A 7,890-nucleotide genomic window follows, 5' to 3' on the forward strand; every position below is an offset into this window, starting at 1 on the left:
ATTGCCTAAATTAGACTCCAAGGTGTGCATGCAATTTTAGCCAAAATCTGGAATCCCAGGGATGACAGGTACAGGCCATCCTTGGCAAAGCAACATGGTCTTTTGACTATGTCCTCCCAGGTTGATAACTATTGAATCCCCCTAGAATGACACAAGAAACTAAGCCAAATGTTAAAAGTCAATCATTTCTTGGTCATACTCTGGTATCATGCAGGGTAAAGGTAGGATGGTGCTCAATTCAAGACACATACTGGTCTGAGACGTATTCAGAGATGTCCATCATGTCTCGCTTCATATAATCCAGAGAGGTATTATGTCTCAGGTCATTTATGTCCACATGGACTATGACAGAGTCGCATTGGTACCTCTGATGTGTGACTTGAGTGCATCTGTAACTTGATGGATCTTGGTAACAGATAAACAATTGCCCATAATCTTGTCCTAATCTCGACTGATGAGTGCAGCATCTGTGTGTCATACAATCGAGTTCCCTATGACAAGAGTCTTGGGTAAATTCTTTGCCTGGCTTATAGGCTTTGTTCTGAGGGCCATTGGGTGTAGGTATATGTGTGGTGTTTTTGTTGCTTCGAGTGTATGCTTTATAGATTGCTGAGGATAGACATTGCTGTTTGCAGGCTGAGGAGGTTTTTGAGGTTTCGGAGATAGGTTTTTGTGCCTTACTGTCAGATGGTCTATGTATGTAGTCACTATGTCTGCTGAATGTAGTGTGAGTATTCTTAACAAACTTGTTTATATGCAAGACTTTTGCCTCCAACGACATTGGAAATGTACATTTCTCACATATTGTTGTGGATTCTTTAAGGATTAAAAGACTGTTAGTGAACATGAGACAATTGCTATATTGCCTCAGGATGCCCATATTTACCCAGCTAGCTACATAGATATTTGGAAATTGCACATCCATGTTGTCAGGACCTGTATTAGGGTGGGCTATTAAGGTTTGAGGGCTGGATTTTACAGAAGTCTCCTAGGGTGGTCTCTAGGGTTGCGGGCTAGGGATATAGTATTAGTGAGTACTAGGCTATGTTATTAATGTGCATGCTAGCTGCTCTCAACTTAACTGTGTGCAATGAATCACCAAATTGCAGGTTACAGTCCTAGTACTAGTTTTATAGATAAACTTTTGTATTTTCTTACTCAGACAGACCAGCACTAAATGCCAATAGATAGAATATCCCAGTTCTCTTAATGTAAAAGTACAAAAACATTGCTTGATAGTGTGTACTATCACAAAACAACTTTAACAAACTAAACATGGTGATTTCAAGTCATTCAGACCAATAACAAGTCATTTTGAGCAAATGCAGTAATTTCAGCCATAAATACAAATAAATACAGAAATAAATCTAGAAATCAGTAGTCAGTCACTAAAATAGCTTCTGTAAGTGTGATTTAGCTTTTGCCTAGATGACACATGATCCAAGAAAACAGTTCAGAGGCAGAGGTGAGGATACCAAGTGTTGCTAACTCTGTGGGAATCAGCCAAGAGTCTTACAAACACACCAAAATTATACAGGCACCTAAAACAAAAGAAACTGTATAAAATCCCTGTAGCAGAGTCAAAATTGCAAGAATACCACAATTAATTAACAAAAAAAATACATAGTATATATATATATATATATATATATATATATATATATATATATATATATATCTAAATCTATCTGTGTATCTATACATATACACACATACACACACACACACACACACACACACACACACACACACACACACACACATATATTTTATATATATGTACACAAATACAAACACACACACATATATGTTTGTGTGTGGGTGGGTGGATATGTGTGTGTATGCATTTGTCTATATCTATCTGTCTATATCTATAGCTACATCTATCTACATCTCTCTGTCTCTCTCTCTCTCTCTCTATATATATATATATATATATATATATGTGTGTGTGTGTGTGTGTGTGTGTGTGTGTGTGTGTGTTTGCACGGGCATAGAAGTAGATATAACAAACCTATGGGGTACTCCATAGACAAAGGAGTGTGCTTGTCTTAACAAATTTATTGTTAAATACTTATGTTTGTACTATCAAACAAATTTCAAGACCCTACTAAGCCCTTACTAATCAAATAGTTAGAGTTTCCATCAAATAAAATAAGCATATACAAAACAATACATACTTATTAGATGTAAATGATTCCATCTAAGACAATGTAAATACTAACTGAAAATCTGCAGGCATAATTCCCAAAAAGTGAAGCATGTTTTTATAGCAGGAGACAATTCCAAACATCTAGCAGATCAGATATGCAGTATAAATTAAGAGAAGATCTTTTATAAAATAACTTATTTATGTTACATTTATTTGTTTATTTTACATTTGTTATACAGGGTAGTTTGTGGTGAAGTCCATGAGCTGCATGATATAATGAACTGATTAGGCATAACAATAAAGGTAGAACAAAATATGTTTTTTTAACAAAGAGAAATGAGAAGCAAAAGCTGGTGCATAAAATATAATATAGGCATAATCAATATAAAAACAAGTATTTTCATTACTAACAGATAAGAGGTGCTCCTCGGAGACTCCTTGTGCCCGGCTTCGATACCTGTGATTACAAGACTCGGATTGCTTCTAAAATCATCTGACCTACAAAGCTGATATAAGTATATTTTTTTACTTGCTCTAGCAATGGCATTTAACATTTCTGTGCTGCATTTATTTATTTTGTTGAATTTATCACTGTTTTTCAGACTGTGCTTGTTAAAGAAACTCCATCTGTTTGTTAGTATACTGCTCTTAGGTTGTTTTAACAATATTCTGATATTTCCTAACCTCCTTTGATACTGGAAAAGCTGTTCTGAGTGAGTCTGCCAAAATATTTCTAAGTTTTACAAAGTTTTTGAGTGTTGTGAACATTACCTAGTACCAACCTATGAACCTATACCCTGGGGATCATGTCAGTCGCCCTGCTAGACAGGGGTCCAGGGAAGTAAATATTGTGGGAAGAAATATCCAGGGAATTGTTATGGCTGGGCTTGTATAGGCCCTAGGGCCGATAGCCTAGTACCAACCTATGAACCTATGAATCTATGAATCTCAGGGTTAGGGAACTTATTTCCAAGGTTTCATGATATTGCAGGAACTCTTACTTATATTGTAAAGCATTTGTTACTGCACTTGAGTTCAAAACCAGTTTGTTTTACATTGGAAGGGTTTTTTTGCACTCTGGTGGGAACAGGAGCAGAGAGCTAAATTCAACCCATCCAAGGTGGGAACTACTGGTCGATAGCTTATTGTGTTTTTATTTGATTGGCCTGAGGGCTTAACTTTATAAATGTCTTTCATCCTGCTAGTATATAAGAATTACATTTTTTGGTGATTGCGTTAATTTATTAAGAGAAGAGGTTCTCCTGTTTGATTCTCAGCTGGGGTGTCTTCTGTGTGGAGTCTGCATGTCCTGCCTGTGTTCACGTGGGATTCCTCTGGGTGCTCCAGTTTCTTCCACATACCTTAGACATTCTGCAGGTGGGTTGGACATTCTAAATTGGCCATAGATGTGAGTGTGTGCATGTGTGTGCCTTCTGTGGAAGGTTGGTTGCCAGGCTGGCAACTAGGCACTGTAAAATCTACTGCCACTCATTCTGTGGACCAGTGATCTGCTGTGGCAACCCCTAATTGGAGCAGCCAATAGAAATGCTCATTTATTCAGAGTTTCCTTATGCCTGGCCTGTGATTGCTTCTAAAATTATCTGGCCTACAAATCAAATATGAGCATATTTTTTTCCATTTGCTCTGCTTCACTGATATTTAACACTCCAGTGCTTCATTTATTTATTTGGCAGAATTTATCACTCTTTTTCATTCTGCACTTTTTAGAGAAGCCCCATCTGTTTGCTACTGTACCTCTCTTAGGCTATTTGGTGAATCTGCTTGGAGTTTGGCATTCGAAGCCAGAAATCTGAAGTGCATCTTAGCGAATCCAAGTAATCCACTGAATTTAAGCTTTTTTCTTACACTTGTGTACTGTTTTTCACTGTACTGCTGCTTCATTTTATACAGTTTTTGCTGCTATGACTGTTTTATTCTGCACTTGTTTATTTGATTCATCTGCCTTAAATAATAATGGCTAGAGTCAGACTTGCTGAATCTAGACTGTTTGATATCACTAGAGCACTAAAACCAACTCTCGTACATTAAGAGGGCCCACTGCACCCTTGTGGCAGAAGTGTGTACCTCAGGACCCATCTGAGTTAGATTGCTGGAATATGGGCTCAGTGTGGGACTTTTCAATTGATAGACTGTGTTAGAGCTTTTTAAATTCATTTGTATTTAAGATCTGCATTTGCATGTAGCTATGCAACACATAAAGAGATTTAGCACTGCTGTGTATAGATGCAAATGCTTAGAAAGACAAATTTTCCCTAGATAACTGCTAGGGAACCCTCTTAAGCTTTCCTGCTTCTTGTTGTGCAAAGCAGTTGCTCACTAGTGCCTGGAGAGCAACCAACATGTGCATATTGAGGCATTGACACAGATTTCTATACCTAAACCTCCCCATAGAGTAGCAGTTTTTACTAGTCCTACAGGAGTATCTGACCTATCTAGCCCACTCCCCACTACTCATTACAGAATACACCTGTCATAATGAGCAGACAGTTTCCAGCTATTTCTTAAGCCAGCCTGATTGACCTGGGCACCCTGAGGCAATCCAGTAATTGCCTCATGTATACTGACAGCCTATTACTCCTAAAACATGCAAACAGTATGTGAGAGATGAATCTATACTATGAATCTGGAATCAATGTTCTCTCTCACACATAACAACAAACCAGACATCAAACAGGTTGTCAGCACACACACACATCACCTCCTCCACAAACCAAGTATATAACTCAAAACCCCACATACTCAGAGGTACTCACGAGAAGTTTATCAAAAGAGCAGAGACACACACGTGCAAACCTTCTGCACACAATACAGTCCCAACAGAATCCACTGCACATAAAAACACATGCATCAGTGTCTCACTCAATAATCCACTAAGGCAAAGCACCTCAAAACCAAATGTCTTGGTAATAGGTGACTCTGTAGTGAGACACACAGCTTTCCCCCTCACCAGGCTGGACAAGGAAAAGATTATGATCAGCTCCCTATTAGGTGCCAGGATCTGCCAATTCACACACGCCCTCAAGTCTCTCAGAAACAAGCATTGTTATTACTCTGTCATAGTCCATGTCTGAGTGAATGACTTGAGATGTACCTCACTGGTTTACATAAAAAGAGACATGATTGAGCTTTCAGATTATGTGTCCCAGACAGGTATGTCCTTAGCCCTACGCAGCATTCTACCTTCACCCAGGATGATGCTTCAGTACAAACAAAAATTATTGACTTCAACAATTGACTTAGCTTCTGGTGTCAATCCAGGGAGATACAGTATCTGTCGGCCTGGGATGATATGGTTGACAGATCATGCTGCTTTGCCAGAGATGGTCTTCACCTGTCACCTCTTGGCTTTTGGCTACTGGCTAAGGTATTTATCTCCCCCATAGTACCTTTTTTTAGGCAATGTCATAAAAGCAAATTTCCTGATGTAAAATATCCTCAAGAGACAAACTTAAGGTTATGCTGCGTAATGCTAGAAGTCTAAATCAGAAACTGCACTGACTGGAAAAGCACTCCTTACTCTGAAAGATGCTGATGTCTGTGCAGTCAGAGAGACGTGGTTCAAGGCCACAGAGAGTATTCCGAACATGCAAGGCTACAATGCCATCCACACTTTCATACTTCAAAATGAATGTTAAAAAATCAAGGATGAGGTGTATCCGTCTTTATTAAAGACAAATACACCTCAAGACTAGTTAAACAGTATGATACTCTAGAGTTACTCCAAGTCCAACTAACTGTAGGAAAAAGCCCCTCCATGTTATTGTTAAATATAGGTTCCCCAACCTGAACCAATGAAACCACACTGCCTACCTGGACCTACTTGAATTAGTCACAGTACAGCCAAACATGCTGGTGACTTTAACTATCCTTCCATCGACTGGGAAACATATATGAGCTCAAACATGCTCACCTTAATTTCCTGGACTTTGTTAACATGAATGCTCTGGAAAGGATAGTCTGCACCCCCACAAGGGGCTCTAATGTTTTTGACTTAGTACTTGCCAAAATGGGGGATAGCTGCGCCACCCCATGCATGGAACCCTCCCTGGTAAAGTCCAATCATAAATCAGTCTTGTTCAAAGTAATGATTGTGCCTGCCCCCCCCCCCCCACACACACACCAGAGCAAAAAGGTTGAAACATTTCTCCAAAGCAAACTATAGCTTCCAAGCAATGGCATAAAAGATTTCAAACCCACTGCCACCACTGACAGCAATGACTCCTATACGGAGGTGTACACAAATGCCAGTATAAACATCTATAAAATGTATAGACTCAGCTGTACCAGAACAGATGAAAACTAGGTCCTCACGAAAAAACAAACCATCATGGTGGACATCTAGCATAAATAGGTTATACGACATGAGAAAAAACTGCTGTCAAAGAACAAGAGGGAACAGTCTCAGCAGAGGAGAAACACACTCCACAGCTTAACCAAGCAAATTAGACATCTTGTAAAGTCCTCTAAAGCTAATTATGAAACATAATTAGCATCTCTAACTAAGGATAATCACAAGGCATTCTTTAGCTACATCCAAAATCTAAAAGGGAAGGCCCAGCTTTGTGCTGAATTAGTAGTGGATGGTACCACTTATACTAAACCTGAGGACATTGCAAACTTGCTAGCAGACAAGTTTGGTGAAAATTTCACCCCCCTTTTCCCACCAATCATACCCCAAGGCATACCTGTCATCAGTCCTCCACCTAGTATCTCTAAAGAGCTGGTCATAACACACTATCCAAGGCAAAAAACACAGCCTCTATCTGACCAGATAACATCCCAGGCTGCTTACTAAATGGTCTAAAACAGGAGTTAGCAGAAACACTGAGCAGTCTCTTCAACAATAGTCCAAGTACTGGTTTCATTCCAGCCAAGTGGAAAACAACAGCCATAATTCCTTTGCACAAAGGGGTCCTTCAACCAACTCTGGGAACTATATACCCATAAGCCTAAGCAGCTGCATCTATAAGGCCATGGAGTGAATCGTAATGGACTTTATCAACAAGGATATTGGAGACCTTCAAACTCTTGACCCAACCCAGTTTGGCTTCATCAAAGGCAGATCATGCCTATTAAACCATGTGGACTTCCTTGAGAATGTCACCAACATAGCTGGCCTTAGGCAGAGGCCAACTAGGTGGCCGCCTAGGGTACCGCTCTAGCAGGGGTGCTTTTCAAGTGTTTATTTGGTGTAGGTAGACTAGGATGGGGACACTGGGTAGTGTGGTGGGGGGCGGCATGGAGCCCTTTTGCCTAGGGCACCAGTTGACCTAAGGCTGCTCCTGGTCACCAAAGCCCTGGACAAAAGCAAAACAGTATATGCTGTTGATTTCAACTTAGTCAAGGTCTTTGACACAATCCCCCACTCAGATATTATTGAGAAACTCACCCAGCTGGGAATTAACCCATACATCATTAGATGGGTAACCAACTGGCTCACCGACAAAACAAATACAGCCAAAGTTAGGGATTCCACTTCTACCAGCAGACCTGTTACTAGTGGTGTTCCACAAGGATCTGTGCTAGGCCCCCTACTGTTTGGAATCTATTTCTCAGAAATCCAGGTGAAAATAAATGGCCTGTGGCTTACAAATCTCACTGATGACTGCAAACTGGGTGCAATCATTGAATCCCCTACTGATGCCAGCATACTACAAAATTAGCATACACTCATAAATTATTGGTGCCAAAACCACATACTTCAGCTTAACACAAAA

This window comes from Protopterus annectens, chromosome 5.part0, assembly GCF_019279795.1.
Source record: "Protopterus annectens isolate FY-2018-M chromosome 5.part0, PAN1.0, whole genome shotgun sequence".
NCBI lineage: Eukaryota > Metazoa > Chordata > Ceratodontiformes > Protopteridae > Protopterus > Protopterus annectens.